Source organism: Achroia grisella, unplaced genomic scaffold (assembly GCF_030625045.1).
Source record: "Achroia grisella isolate CSIRO2021 unplaced genomic scaffold, CSIRO_AGI_Agris_v1 utg900, whole genome shotgun sequence".
Classification (NCBI taxonomy): Eukaryota; Metazoa; Arthropoda; class Insecta; order Lepidoptera; family Pyralidae; genus Achroia; species Achroia grisella.
Genome location: NW_026713059.1, coordinates 2,651,334 through 2,668,324, shown reverse-complemented (window position 1 = coordinate 2,668,324; position 16,991 = coordinate 2,651,334). Strand labels below are relative to the sequence as shown.

At 29.8% G+C, this 16,991-nt stretch overlaps 1 protein-coding gene across 1 annotated transcript in view; it reads right to left on the bottom strand.

Moving 5' to 3' along the window:
- Nucleotides 1-4,241, bottom strand: part of LOC131853240 (uncharacterized) — a 64,877-nt gene extending 60,636 nt beyond the window's left edge. Inside the window, exon 1 of the mRNA XM_059204081.1 lies at nucleotides 4,098-4,241. The gene's annotated coding sequence lies outside the window, so the exon portion shown is untranslated. The remainder of the gene's footprint in view (nucleotides 1-4,097) is intronic.
- Nucleotides 4,242-16,991: the final 12,750 nt, after the last annotated feature.

Genomic DNA, 16,991 nt, shown 5'->3' with positions numbered 1-16,991 from the left:
TTAGTTCACTCACTCACATCTAAAGAAATGACAACGTCACGGTACAATATTATCACTATTACCGTATCCAAAACAGATTTTTACGTAAAGGGATTTTATTAAGGAGTTACAAGACTGCTCATAAAGATTCATGAGTCTTAAATTGTAAGAATGACAACCTCAGGCAGAAAAGTGGATATTAAGGATAAGATGATTTCTGTGCTTTTACTCATAATATGACATGGTTAATGTAAAAATATATTATATTTTCTTTTGCATAAACGAGACTATAAGAAGTTGTCACACTATAGATAACCCCTAAACCATAACTTTCAGATAAGGATCAGTATTTCGGGATCCATCTGAACAGACAACAATATGTATTGTGTTCTAGATCTTTTTAAACTGAATGGCCTTAATACATGATGAGTATGCTATCAGAAAGCGAATTAAATAACATTTCGTTCTGGAAATGTGTTTTAAGTTAAAGATAAATAAAAGTAAGTTTAGATAAATAAAAGTAAGATTTGTGAAGTAATAAATTTTATTATAATTCTATTTATAGACACGATGCTGAATTAGGACATTAAAGGTCACATGAATTTACGTCGAAATATCCACTCGCCCTTACCAATTAAGAGTTCCGGCTATGAATTTTCGATCACTTTGAAATATTAATTAAGACTATATCTATTATGTGATTTTATTACAATATAAATCCAATAAACCCTTATCAGTTTCTCTTAATAATGAAAAAGGTTTTATTACAAAATCGCTGACGAATCAGACATTTATAGCAAACAATGGGGAGTAAGCGCAAGCAAACGCTACCAAGACAGGCTGAATTGAATTCGTTCCATCTTGAATAAATTTCTGATAAATCCGATATTAAGCAATTTCCGTTATAAAGTAAAATGCTTACATAATAAAATCCATTACGGTTGATGGACTGACGTTGTGAATTAAACCACAAATTCTTCTGGATATCTGATTTCAATAAGATTTCCGATTAGTTAAACCTGTATTGTACATCTTTTCGGACTATGTTTTATCGGGATATATTTTGTAAAATGTAGTCTCCTTGGATACCTTAGTCTCACCTATATCAGCCGCCAAGCAGCTTACACACCATTTAAACCGAAACTGCTTACAGAACTAGCTGGTAGAAATAGGTAAAATCCCGTACAAGATAAGGATCCAGCCAAAAGCCAGCTGCGGTCAACAGCATAGTACGAGACAAATACGTAACGTATATTTTTAATTAATAAAACCTAATTCCTATTCAAAATTGATTTCGATATCGAATAACATCACAAAAGCCGGATTCCCTTACACACTACAAATACAATATTCAATGCATACAGGAGGCTCGGCATGGGCCGGGATACTGCGAATTTATATTTTCGTTGCCACGACTATTACAATATGAATGAGTTGTGCGAACATCGTGCCGTCGACTGACATCTTTACAAGTGGCTTAAAATGAAACATGGTGGTAGTTCCCTATTGTACTCGTATTCGTAAAATTGTAGAATGCTTTTTCTGTCACTCATTTGAAATAAAATGCCATTTCCTATAGACTATTTACCAATTAAAGCCTTAGCCATCCATTTATGATAAAAAATATTGGAGAAAATGAAGAAGAATAAACACTTGCTCTTTATCATTTGCTAGCGATCCTCCTTAACATCGAGCCTATAATACTTTCAAAATCGGTAAATATCAAACGTGGTTTTAAACTTTTTTCATAGTTATTCACAGTTATTTATATATTATATAAAAGCGTAGTATTTACCATTCTAATATTATTTATGAGCTTCCGATAGCGAGCGTGCTTTGTCGTGAATAGCAAGTGTTTGTTAATGGCAGTAATGACGGCGTATGTGAAAAAATACGAAGAAAGAGGATAGAAAGATATGTCATCTCCTAATAATTATTGACATTTGCCACCATATTCAGTCATCCCGTAATTAAGACTGTAATATAATAAATAACTCAAAAATAATAAAAGGGTAATCCTGAAAATTTATTTGAGACTACACGAAAAGTCTTTCAATTGAAAAAATACAGAAACAATATAGTTATTTACACAAAAATCCAGTTGAATTGAGAATCTCCCAATTTTATTAGTCGTTTGAAAATATACATTTCCCATTTCACGATATTACTTTAGATGTTTCACATAATGATGACTATTATTAGTCATAGAGACAAATTTAGAGAATGACATATTAAAATTATTGCTATAGTCCTTACAATAGTTTTAATCTTAACTAAACAGCAAATTATTTGGTCTATAAATTGGTAATTTCAACAAAGAACAACAAGTAAATAGGTAGATATAATTGGTATCTATATCACTCACACATTGGTACTATTGCTCAGTAAGGCCTAGGACGATTTTTTTTGTATATTAAACGTAAACAAAAATATTTGTCATGTTTTAAATGCTTCTTAGAAATATAAATTTAACAAAGTATTTTTAGAAATACAAATTTTACGTAATAAATATATGCTCACAGCGATCATTCTAAATACTCATTATAATAGGCCGTCAGGTAATTGATTTTAAAATGACAACCGTAGAAGAAATTTAATTAATATAGCCATAGCTACTGAATAATGAGTATTTCTAGGAATATGAATACTTTAATCAGTCAAATTTATTTAATTAATTTCTTAGAATTAATAACTCAGTTCTAATTTAGGACATATATATTTTTCGAATTCGTACCAGTATCAATTTAATACTACACGTTCCAGTTTCGAGACAAAAACGTATTACAAAAAAAAGGATGTATTATGAAGTAATATATATGGTATATGTACGTATTGTTATTAATTGTTTGGTGCTTTTTCATATAAAATTCATGTTGTGTATGTCTCTAACATATATAATTATGATAAGTTAACATACACAAAATAAATTATCTGTTCGTTTTGACAAGTTTTATATATAACGTACGAGTTAAACAGTTTACACAACTGTTTAACTCGTACGTTATATATAAAACCATACTATTACACTATATATAACAATTATAAATAAATAAGTAAGAAGGCAGATGAAAGAATAAGACAAATATGTTTTATATTATAGAAATAGTAATCTATAAAAACTGTTAATTGTTAAACGAAACATTGAATATGGTCAATTTTAACAATAATAATATATCACAATATACGCTACTAAGAAGGTAATATCCCTATTTGTTTAAATAAATAGACTAGAGTTCTTATATGTACATGTATGTACAGAAAATATAGATAAACACGAATTATTTGTAAAAGCATACTCTGTAGATATATGCATTTTATTTACAATTAAATATAAATACGAGTATAATAATGAACTTTTATTGCTATAAACATCAGGGCAGCATCAGACAACCTTAACTCTATACTGCCTTCACTGATATTAATAATTATTCGCACCTTTTTATGAGGCAGATAATTTTTATTATTTATTAAGATTATATAGGTTCACTACTGTGTGATATTAAAATACGAATATTGTTTATCCAAATTAACTTAATGTGTAACTTCTCAATACCATGTATCATTGTTTAAATCTGAAGAAAAATATTAATATTTGTTCATGTTAATATGACCAAGAAACATAGTGATATTTTCAATAAACAGTATAACTATGAACTGGCGACTCTAATTATTTTGATTTGGTATAATTGGATATATATTTAAGATCGTATTCCCAATATAATTGGGACATCTTTTTGTAAGTTGATTAAGGTATGTGTAAAATTTATAATAGTTTTAGAATCTCATATTGTGTTTATTTTGTTTATGAAATATCATTAATTTCACTTACTGGATATATCTTCAAGTGAATTTGAAGGATAATAATATCATTGTTTATTTGAATTTCTGCTAATCTGCAGGAACTCATAAATGTTAGGTATGGTAAGATAATATATGTTAAGTAAAATATAGAATTAATTTTTTTTGGGCAATTTAAATGTACAATTTAGTCGATGCAATAAACTACAGCCCTTTCACAGACAGTCAACTGCTGAACAACAAAAACAATAAAAGTTTTATTTCACAAAAATCCCTAAAGATTATATACTCATCTAAAATTTTCGAAACTTTAAATTTACCTTTAACCCTATGCGGCAACTTATGGATGATACCCAAATCACATTGCATACTATATAAAAAGTTTGTTGAGGTATATCACGTATGTATTTGTTTATGTTCGTCTGTATCTCGTGCCGTGAGCGTCGTTGCGACGCGTGTTTACGGCGTCGAAGGCGCGCGATAACTGAAATGAAACTGAAGGCTGAAGTGTCTAGGTGTCGTATCGCACGCTATCGTAGGACACCCAATATGGGCTTATTGCATATCAAATATATCATATATGGAAGGTAGCGATTGATAGTAATGGGAACTATTACTCTATTGCTGGCAATGTATCGTATCATATGAGGCATCATGATTGACGGAAATTTATCACGATGGATACTTGAATCCATACAAATTCTAGCATAGACTTCTCTTTAGCCAATGAATGAATTAACTAAGTAACTTTCAACCTCATTCTTCAATTCATCACTTACACATTGCCGGAAAATACTGGATAGACTCACCAATTCATTGTCATTTATTTATTAATTACGTATTTATTTTTATTTATCTGTTGCAATACAAGATTGTGATATAGTTGTTTACAGTCATATCCCTATAAATTAATGCTTAGATCAAAATAAAAATTATGGTGATGCATCAAGCATCACCATAATTTTTTATATTAGCTATCAAAAGAACAAGTAAAATCTATAACTAATAATAATAATAAATAACCTTGGACAGTTAACACAGCACCATCTAGTCCCGCCATAAGCAAAGCTTGTGTAATGGGTAATTATAATAAAAATATTTTATTATATATAAAAATTAGATATTTTTTCTTATAAATTATATACATAGAAAACACCCAGATATATACAAACCAACATACTCATGAATACAAATGTTTGCACGGTTCTAGGAATCAAATCCGCGTCCATCGAAAGTAAAGCGGTGTGCTAAACCACTAGACCATCGAGGCCGTCGAGCTCTGAAATCACTTATACTACTATGTCTAGAAATCTGAACCAATATAATATATATACTGGTGTGTAAAGAGTACATATGCGTGTGTGTGTATAATTTAAAAAAATAATTATGACCCTGAATTCCTTGTCTGCAAGAATTACACATTTCATATTCGAAATTTATACATGTCTGCGCAATTTTCATTTAAAGAAGTACAAAGTTGTTGATTTACGTATCATTTGTATAATATGTATGAATTATGATAGTATTTATTATTATTATTTTAATACAAAATAATGACTCTACGACATCAAAGATAAGTATTCAAATTACATACAGATGAGTACCATATTAAATAACATTTGCAAACGAAGACGAAAGACTCTTATATAAAGATGTAACTTTATTAGGAAAAGTATCGAATTTATCTAATTCCTTACACAAATAGAACTTACTTTTATTCAAAGTATTTACTTATCACTCAGACGTTAAAGTCAATACAAAAACGAATAAGTAGAGGTTCTATTCCCGTTGCCGTTTGAGCATTAGTATTCTTTGAAAGATCTAGAATGTTATTAGACTTTATACAGGCTTCTCATTATATCCTTAAGACTATTTTAAATGTAAATAAGCGAAATTTTCATTTAAACTCTTCTGTTGTTTACCTAACTCATAGAAATACCACATATTTTTAAATATCCACATTACGCATGACTAATTTCTACGTAATTACATACTTATAAGGTTATAAATTAAATAAAAAATTATGTTATGCATTATGTTATTAAAAAACATAAATAAAATATAATTAAACATTTTCAAGTCACTTAATCTAAATTTAGTCGTAAATATTTGATTTTTGCGTCACGTTAATTTTTTCATAGAGGGCATCACTAACCTAGTTTATCATTTTCTCATCAAACCCATTGAGATTAGTTAATTCTATTTGGTAGTTGAGTAACTCCTTTGAATTTATTCTCACACAGAATATTAAATTAGTTCTTGATCCCGTAACGAATCTAATAAGTAATCAACTAAGGGAAGTTGAACACGTTCCATTAAATATATTACTAAATTAATAATTATTTATTTAATTTCGTGATTAAAGGATTAAAATAATTATTCGTTATTTAATACCCGTCTTCATGGCAAGTCTCTTTTATGTGGGCAAAGAGAAACAGATCCTATGCAATATAACTTCCCACACAATTCCTGCTTTTTTCCTGTTTCGTTAATTAATATTTTCTCAGTACACGATCTATCTATGCACTCTTTCATAACGTAATTGAAATATTACGATAAAAAAAATATACCTACAGTTTCTTATGTCAAGGTCCGGATGGAACCATATATTTACTTATGTTTTCTAATGTAATAAGTACCTATGTACCTATAAAGAACAACATTTCATTTATTAGAAATAAAATTGTAATAAATGTAATTGTAAAACAGATTTTTTTATTAATACTGGGTTTTCGCTTGGTTATCCTCATTACCTCCATCATTACTCATTCATCATTATTACCCCATACATCCCTCATCACCTCATCTGATGATACATGATGGCAAGACCTAGGATGTAGCGCGCTTACACAGAAGATATCTATTCACCATAGACTTGAAGAATCCAGGGCTGTATTTCTGGAACACAAAAGCTAGAAGTATGTACCACTCCTTGGCAGTGCGTATTAAAAGGACGATTTTTTACATATTCAATTAAGAAAGCCATTCTTGCATATAATGAAGAGCTATAATCGACTATCGACTAGTTACGGCAGTATTTAAATAGTACCAATAACCATTCAATTATATCTTTTTACCAAGATTAATTTAAGAGTATTATAATGATGACAAAACAACAGGCAAATATAAATTCCAGAATCCTTTAGGTTGGGATTTTTTAATCATATTTAAATCGATAATAATAAAAATATACATACATTTCCAGTGCTATCATTTTATTATACTACACATAATACTAATTAAAGAAAAATAATGACATAAAAATACAAATAAAAAAGTAAAATGCAAAGAAGACAAACAACAGACAATAATTTAAAAAATAATAAACAGCAAGCGTTTTTGTAACGGAATTTTCAGGTCTCAGAAACCTACATTGTTTCGGGAAAGGGAATGATTGTTCTTTTATCATTGGGGAAACTTTTTGTTATTCTTGTTTCAACAAATTGTTATCTTATAATTTAAATCTTTAGATTAATATTAAACGCAGTATAGGATAAATGGATTTAGAGCCTTTTATATTAATAATTCCTTTTTATTATCAGTAACACATAGTACTATAATATCTTTATATTTTTCATTTCAAATAAACAACGACTCTAGATAAAACTTTCTTTCAATATTATATATGTTGAGAAAGCTAATGGAAAACTCTGTAGTTATTTATCCTTGGAAGACTTGAACACAGTAGTGGCACTTCTAATAATTATGATTATGTGTAAATCAATTTATTAATTAACCTTATTAAAAATGTTTTAAGTATCATCGAAATGTTTTGATTTATGATAAAAAATATCTACTAACTTAATAAACAACGATAACCTCGAGATAACTTACTCCTTTTGGCAATCGGTTGAAAATTTTGTATTTGCATTATTAAATTACCCCAAAATTCAGAACTGAATAACACAACTGAGAGAGTCGATTTCAAATTTACATTAGAATTGGCAAAATTATGCGTATCATAGGTAAATTAGTATGACTTCATTTTAATTAAATAAACCGCTATATCACACAAGCTGAGACTCGATTCATTTATATCCATACATATAAATTCGCGAGTGCATGTCTCTCTGTTTGCTGCATTTTCACCATTGAACGGCTGAACAGATCTTAATGACATTAGATATGAAGATAGACAGAATTACGAGTTCTTACTTTAGTATGTAACGGGTGGTATTGAATAAGAGTATATATATTGATTAATATAATCAACTACTAAATAAGGAGAGCGTCGTGTTGAGCTGTTATTTCATTATACAAATGCTTTTACTTTCTACTAATTTTACAAGAAAAGTGCATTTTGTAACCGACGGTAGGTATACTCCCAGACGATGTGCTTTTACACAATTGTATAGTAAATACTATATAGGTATACAGACTAACGAAATTACTCGCGTTTGCTTCTACAGGGCATAGTGTTAAATTTATACGCCCAAATGCTCTGTTACATTGTAAATCATGTAAATTTTCTGTGGAGTAAATATTATTATTATTAGTATAGATCCACACGTGTTAGGTACAAATTTTCGCCCCATATTCAGGAGGCATATAAATTACGATTCTTAATGATTTACAAATAAATTAAATTACAGAAGATTAAATGTTAGTATTAGATTTCTATTGTGGTGAAGTTTCGTTTCTCTGATATTAATTATATTAACATACGTATTTTGTTCGTGCAAAATATATCTCTCTTAAATACAAATTTTCTACAACACTTCGAATTGATTGATCACTTATAGAACCTACCTACCTAGGTAGGTTCTATAAGGGATCAATCAATCAACTGTCTCAGTACCTCCACGGTATTTCTCGAAGTGATAAAACAGCAAACTACGGTAAGTACTGTACCAAAACTGCTGTAGCGGAGGTCCCCTGTGGGATATATTTAGAGCAGCCTCCCCTAAATTTTGTCTGTCAAACTGACTTAGTACCTAAATAAAGTCTATTTAGACGGAAAAATATTGTCGAGCAAAATTACTAGTAGTAGGGGCAACGTAGGTAGGTACTTTATTAGAAACTTGGCAATAAGTGGGCTCGAATATTGGCTACGAAACCCATAAGATGAATTGCGTTACGAACCGCTGGTATTTGCACGTGGAAGCTCGCGTTTTAAATTATCGCTCCTATACGAAGAATAACCACACTTAAGTAAATTACAATTACAAATCGTTTGCGGCAGTGGGTATAGAGTGCGTTAAAAACTCGTAAATTGAGTTGAGAAACGTACTACTGTATTGGTAAAAACATTTCTGTTGTAACAGTAAGAATATCAGATTAGACCTTTCGGATATCCGGGACGTAAAGATTTTTTTGCTATAAACATAAAAATGTTTATACGTTTTCGCATTACTTCTATCTACTATGTCCCAGTTTTTATTACTGGAATCTAGAACTGTATACACTGATATCTACCGTAATATACATAATTTCCCTTTCTATAATGGTATAAATAGTAGTATAGATTTTTATGAAATGGCAAATGACGCCCATTAACTATAACGATCATGAGGCTAGGAGTAACGGTGATCAGGTTTCCACACTAAATATGTATGTATGATCTTGCATATGCTAATGGTAAAGAAATTAAACACAATAATTTACGTTAACTATAAGTCAAAATAAGCATGAAATTAGGCTCAATGCTTTATAGCTCCATCCAGTAAGTATATTATTAGCAGACGGAACATATATTTTAGAGATGTATTGATTAACAGTTAATATGGTAAGTTAGTTTGTAAAGATGTGGTAGTTTTTGAAACGTTTGCACGGAAAAACAATGATGCAAAGAGGTTTACAGGGAGAATAACCAGTGATATCCCTAAAGAGACGTGCGGCTACCAAATAGATGTTGAAAAAGGATCAAGTTACGAGTAGTTTCAGTACTCACAACTGGCGAGCTTGCGTAATAAAATTGGTGTACCTACGTAGAGAACGCGAAAGAGATCTGTTTATATTACAAGTATTTAGCATTTAATTTTTTCTGAATACCATCATAAAAAATAAACGTAGTGTATATATTTGTATGTGCATGCATTTAGGGATTGAACAATGGTAAACTGGTTTAATTAACTCGCGACCACTCGCACGAGTGCTGTCAGCATACCAAAAAGTACTTTACGAGTAAGTTTTGTTTTTTAATAATATTCATTACAAAATATAAAATAATAATATACTTTTTTTTATGGATAATGAAAAGGCGGATTCACCGCCTGCGCTAAAGGTTTTCGCTGGTGGGACATCAGTACAGGTCAATCAGATGTGGAAAATTACTAGCAATGAGGCAATTAGTCTACATTTTTAACAATTCCCACCCTCGAGTATATATTTAATTTTTACGCTCAGACCAATCAAGTAGATTTTAAAATATTGTAGTTTGAGTATTTGACTGGGCTGTAAGACGCCAGAGTAGTTGCGGGTTAATTAGTGTTTATGTTTTTCTGAGGTTGCTCGTTTGTAATTAAAAACGAGCTCTAGTTGTAGACTAAGTTTCATTTATTACTTTGTATATGTCCCTAATACTTCTATTATTGTTGTACCCGATGACGCCGACAATTAGTAGGCAAGACTCAGGAATAAATTTTCTAAATCGTTGGTTTTCTTAAATAACATAATTTGAGTAAATTAATTACTATTAAGATACCGTGTCCTAAATAAACTTAAATAATCGTTAACATGAAATACATTTCTGTAGTTGGATTAAGACGGTAGGTAAGTACCTATATTAAAATTATACTGTATCATTAGAACTTTGTATCTTGCAAAATAGTCATAGATATATAATTACATAAATATTTAGTATTATATATATATACATTATACATGTAATCGATAGATAAGTAATTTCTAAATAATGTTTTATTTTTTTGCGTGACTGACAGTCTTATGTCATTTAGGTATGTATTTATAAATTTTTAGTAATACCACAGATAATATAATATTACATAGTAATACCTTAATTGTTAATATATATGTAACAAATATTATTATATTCTTAAAAACAATATATCTTGCTTTTTGTAATTGTTTCCACTTTCAGTTTATTTTTAGTTACATTTTTGCACTGCATAGAATTGAAGATCAAAATTCGTAAGATGTCCGCAACTAAATAAACTCTTTCGGATCACGTTTTCAGAAAGTCTCAATTGCAGATCTCATTTATATATGATAATGAAATAAACATCTTTAGCAATTTAATCTGCTAAAGTCAAAACCAACGAACCTAAGGGCTTAATTTATCGTTTTATGTATTGTTATTTTATTATATAAATAGGATGGCAAACAAATTAATAGCACACCTAATATTTAATGGCAACCGTCACCTGTATAAACGAATAGCACTACGGATGTCTAGTCATCATGTGACTAGACATCATCTCAGACACATTGACGTCTAAAATAAACTTAACAAGAAATTATTGATATAAATACTTAAAAACATTTTTAGTAATAGTTAGATATAACGAATAGACGATAAAGAAAAACAATGGTACTGCAAAAATCCTGTAGGTTTATTATTTAACAAGTCACAGAGATATTTAAAACATAATAATATAAAGTTATAATACTGGTGTTGTGTTTTTTTTTTTATTAGAAATTCATCTGTTTTTATTCATATCAACGATACAAAATTATTCAATTTAGCTTAAAAAATATTTACTCTTGCCTTAAACGAATTGAAATTGAACGTGAATAAATATTGGATTTTAATTTAAAACAATCGTTTTCTGTACAATCATATCGCCTTCAGTAAAATATAACTTCATTACAAAGACGAGTGTTCAAAAAAATATGCTTTTAGAATTACAATCACATTTTGGGTAGATAGCAATGGTTAACTATAATATCCCAATACCTCTTAAATCTCTTAATTTAGGACTGTGAAATTTATGTATGTAAAAAGATTGGCTAATTTCAAAATTTTAATGGATTGTTTCTCTAATATTATATAGATTATCACACAGCATCCGGTGGGCAATCTGCTTACTTTCCTTTCCAGTTACATAAAAAATTGTAAGTCATCACAAATTTTATTACTCAAAAACAAAAATTTATTTATTCATGTAGGTCTATTACAGAATCTTCTGATATGACAATCTACCGTCAGTTCGGAATGCTTTCGAATGAGAAGAACTGACAAGAATCTGAACTCGTATTCTTTTTAAACATGGTTGTACACGTTTACAATAATATGGAGTCATTTTTAAATTCAAATTTGGGAAATAGAGTGATTATTTTGTCAAAGGCAAATAGTCTAATCAGTATTCGTAACCCTAGTAGTCAATAATACTGTAAATCATTCATACTTGTAAGGTTGTTGCCATTTGTTACCAATTATGTGTATCACAAAAAGAGCTGTCACAATCCACAATATTGTGCTCCAACTGCAAAAGATAAGCCTCCAAAACCCACTGCAGAGTAATAAAGTACTGTAATTTGAACTTTAAAACTGCGCCCCGTATCAATTGTGACGTTAATGTCGAAGCCTTATCACCCGGCGCAGGGCTCGTGGAACAAAAGAAGCAACCTCTTAGTACTGTCTCTTGCTCGAATAACTGACTATAGAACTCCGAAATGTATGTACACACCTAATACAATATGTATTTACATTATATATTAGTAGCATAAGGATTAGTATCTGGACGACCAAGCTATCTTATTTATTTTCTTTTTATTCTTAAAACGTAGTTTCTTAGGGAAGAATATAAATAAAGGTTTAAGGAGAATTAATTAAATGTGGTTGTAGAAATTACCTCAGAATTTTATGAAATGGCGTTATTGAGTGATGTTTAGAATAATGTTTCATACAAATTACCATGTTTTTACATGTAAATTATATTATTGCTTTCCCTGGAATTAACTATTTTAATATTATATTCATTGTTTTCAAATATGTCTTTTAAAGTTCATTAATTAACATTTTACAACAATAATCAATTTAAGTCAAAAATCAAGCTAATTTTCTTTAAACTACCAAATTCTGTATGAAATTTGAAGTTTCTAATAACACAGGATCCCACAAAACCATAAGATCAGCCTATTAAATGTTGTTACATTGCTGTCCCTTCTCCTTGAAAGTAAAACTAAACTAATATTTACCCTTCAGTTTATACCGCCTTTATATAACATGCAATATAAACTTCTAAGTAATCTATTAAGCTCAGTTTAGACAAAATTAAGGTTTCTTATACAATTAAGTTAGTAATTTGTAATACGGTCTACATAATACTGATAGAAAATACCTAGACTAATACTTATTGTATATATATGTAGATATATAATTATAATTAGTCCCATATAATATAATATAAATGTTTTGTGCAGGGATTGAACCAGAGACCACCAGTACGTAGCACAGTGTGTAAATCCTGCTAGACTACCTACCAGAATTTTGTGTATAGTTCATGGACAATGTTTTTTACAACATAACATAGTCGCAACCAAAATATGCATGATAATAAGCATGATTTCTACAGTGTTATATTCATTATAATGTTATATGGTATATACCCACCCTAACTATAGCCAATTAATAGAAAATGTAAACAAACTCCTTCATTAGACCACTATCCAAAGATAAGGGTTTAGCGACGAAAATTAATCATGCAAAGATATTATTTCGTATCTACGTAACAAAATATTTTCATTGTATCAGTACCTATTAAATATATTAATTATGAGTATGTATATTCTTATACAGACGTTTTCCCATTAATACTGTATATATATATATAACTCAAAAGTGACTGACATAGTGATCCATCAACGCACAACCCTAACCACTGGACGGATCGCGCTGAAATTTGGCATGCAGGTAGATGTTATGACGTAGGCATCCGCTAAGAATTGTTATTAATTCTACCCCCAAGGCATAAAATAGGGAATGAAAGTTTGTATGAAACTTTGTCAATTTTAAACCGATCGGTCTGAGACTTTGCATACATAAAGCTACTATGACGTAGGCATCCCCTAAGAAAGGAAACAAAAGTAAAGCCGCAAAAACTATACCTAATTAATAATAATACTTCTTAACGCGAGCGAAGCCGCGGGCAAAAGCTAGTATATTATAAATGGAATAAGGTCTAATGGATATATTATAGGTTACATGCTCCTCTGTAGATCAACATTCTTGACTATATTTTTTGGATACGTTTTGCTATAGAATTTGTTTTTTTTAAATCTTATTTAAATTAGTTATTTTGCAAAACAAAAGGACGTACCATGACGCCACGAGGCATCACATAAAATATGACAAAAAAAGCATAAATTATGACATATTGCTTCAGTTATAGAGGGTTATAGAGATAAATCTTTTATCAATTTGTATTTATCAAATCAAATCTTAATATATTTCTTCATGTACAACAATAACAGACATTTATGATAAGAGAAATCTACCATTAGTTCGAAATGTAGCATTGCATAGCTAGAAACACTGCATAATCTTTTCAAAGAGATTGTATATATTTACAAAAAAACATATCAACTATATTATTTGAGTTATTCTAGACATAACCTACAAAAAATCAGTATTTTTTTTTTTAACTAATCTAACAAGAAATAAATAACAACAATTTACGTTATATTCACAGAATTGAGCTAAATAAATAGCCCATTTATTTTAGGTATTAGGTTTACAAGTTTGCTCGGCACTATTTTTCAGTAAATAGTTATTTTTAAACAATATTTTCGTATTGATTACTAAAGTAAAACTCTATTTTCAGTATATGACTATATAGAGATTAATACTTACATTACAGCGAATGAAATAACTATCGGCATATCATGTCTTTTACTCTTAATAGAATAGCCTTTTAGTACAACAGTAATTTGGATGCATTCGTAAATGGAACAATAACGTTTTTATTACACAACATTAACCATGTATCCAGCTAACACGATGATACTGGTTTGTCGCTACTGTCTCTGAAACTCAGCGCATGGTGGCTGTGCACACGTGTTGGGTGACTTGGACTCGGACTCGAATAGTAAAGCAGTTTACTTAAAAATTATAAAGCCTATTTTTGAATTCAAATTATACTTCACTGAACTTTACAGGGTTTATCTAATTCAAATATGTCAGATTAAATTTATGGACTGTAGCAGTTTCTTTAAATGTATTTATATATCTTACTAACTCTTCCGGCAAATGTTGTTTTGCCATATAAATTTAATTTCTAATATTGCTATTCAAAATAGCATATTTTAATGACACATTATAACAAAAATTGTCGAATAACTGAAAAAAAGCCGTTTCGGAGGAGTATAAACACGAAACGAGTATGACACATGAATTTTATATATTAGATTCACCCTTTGTAAGTAATACTGTACCGAAGTTTTTTTATACTACAATGGTGGTACAAGCATATGGCCCATATGATGATAAATGGTTACCTATGCCGATAGCCTATGAACACCTGAAGTTAAAAAAGGACTCCGAATAAGAACAGAAGTAGCATCAATACGAAATAGAACCAATATAAGAATAATGAGTATTAATTGCAAAAAGTATCATAATAATCTTTTTTCAACTGGTAAAGACTACCCGTAGCATATACAGGAAGAGATATTAAAAATTTCAATCTTCGAAATTGTTGAAATAGTATTCTAAATAATAAAAAACAGAGACTATTATCATGAAACCTCTAATTTCTGGCACCGGTTGAAAATTAATGCTCTAATGAATACCTACTTCCTGTGTAATATTTACATACATTCAAATAAATTAAGGCTATAATTTAGTCTTGCGGGGAGGGCGTTGCTGGCGTAATTTTCACTCTGCCATAACCTGTGCGATATTAAAATATTCATTGAATGTTGGATAACTAACTTAATATACTAAAATTAAATGTTTCAAGTAGTATTTTCAACTATTACAAAACGACGTACTTCTATAATATTATTAGAAATTTCCAATTATGGCCATCGCAAATATTCTTAATTAATAATAATGGCCATGATTACACAAGAAGATTACAACTCACGTATTACCACTGGTAAGTCGCCATCTTGTTGACCACTTACCTACCTATACAGTTAAATGGTACCACGACATCACTTCATCTTGTGACTGCTCTCTTGCATTTCCATTCCAGAGGACTACGATATCATGTCACCGCACTCTGTAATTTCACTGCCTTATTCCACCCTTCAAGCGAACTACTTCACATGAAATAGGTGAGACAGAGGTACTACGCTGACCACTTTGTAAAAATCTATCTAAGTATAGTCTTGAAAATAAAAAAATCCATACACATTTTTAAGACCACCCCATAATCAAACGCATTCACGCGAGGACTAGGCGAAATGGTTAATGTATATTTTCTTTGTCAAAACAAGTCTTGTTGCTGTAAGATATTGTGTTATAATAGAATTTTTGAAACATTTTACGCTCGAATAGACATTTTCCTAGAAAGCTAAAACTTTTATTTCAATCGCTTCGTAACGATAACATAATTTAAGGCCTTTATCGAAAGGTGGATCGCATACGGTGTTTATAGAAAATTTTCCTCTATTCTGGCTGTCGCATAGAAGATATCTTTATAATATTTCCGATAACATTTATCGGTCCCAAGGGCAACAATCCCGTAAAAGAATGAACCGTACACGAAGAATTCACACTTTCTGATTTCAATTTTCCGCTAAGATCTACCACTGGGAAAGTTCTTTTTTATTATTCGTTTCATTATAATGGTTAAAAGACTGCATCTTTATAAACATTTAAATGTTATGTAAAGTTTACATAGTACAACTACTAATAATGACAAAATGTGATTATTAAATTATACAGGCTATTAAATTATATATATACTAGCTGTCCGGGCAAACGTTGTTTTGCATTAAAATAAAAAAAAAATTAGGGGTGGACTACCCCTAACATTTAGGGGGATGAAAAATAGATGTTGGCCGATTCTCAGACCAACTCAATACGCTCACAAAATTTCATGAGAATCGGTCAAGCGGTTTCAGAGGAGTATGGGAACGAAAACTGTGACACGAGAATTTTATATATAAGATATCTAATTATTTTGAATTTTCAAAAGCTAAATTAGTATAAAATCTATGTCAGACCAAGTATCCAAAACACATGAAAAAAATTAAATATATGAGTATAAAGAATTATACTGAGCAGAAATGTGTACTAACAATTTAATTTGTTGTAATATGGTACCAGTAATTGAATAATTTTAATTGTACTAGTGTAACTTTAT